The sequence below is a fragment of the Aplysia californica genome, unplaced genomic scaffold, assembly GCF_000002075.1.
Source record: "Aplysia californica isolate F4 #8 unplaced genomic scaffold, AplCal3.0 scaffold00263, whole genome shotgun sequence".
Classification (NCBI taxonomy): domain Eukaryota; kingdom Metazoa; phylum Mollusca; class Gastropoda; order Aplysiida; family Aplysiidae; genus Aplysia; species Aplysia californica.
In genome coordinates, this window is record NW_004797533.1 from 629,065 (window position 1) to 629,499 (window position 435).

The window sequence follows — 435 nt, forward strand, 5'->3', positions numbered from 1 at the left end:
GTGCAGGGAAACGCTCGTATCTTATCTTGCAGGCTGATTTGGTAAAACGTAGTTACAAATTAAGGCCTAGGTTAATGCAGTGTGGATCATTATCGCCCGTCTCCAACAGTATTGAAAACAGGTTACGGATTGTATAAAGAAAACAAAACAACAAATAAACCCCCTAAAAAGATAGAAGCTTGGTATAATCAGAGAGTACCATGGTGATATTAAAGGGTATTCTACGGTATGCTGGGGTATTAACAGTTGTAAAGCGCAAGGAGCATGCTGTAGAGTGTGGATATGTGCTATATATAAAAGTTCATAATTACTATATTACATTATTATATTTATAATAATGTTTATTATTATTATGATCTTTATTATCATTATCTTTATTATTATCATTATTATTATTATCATCATCATCATCATCATCATCATTATTATTATTAT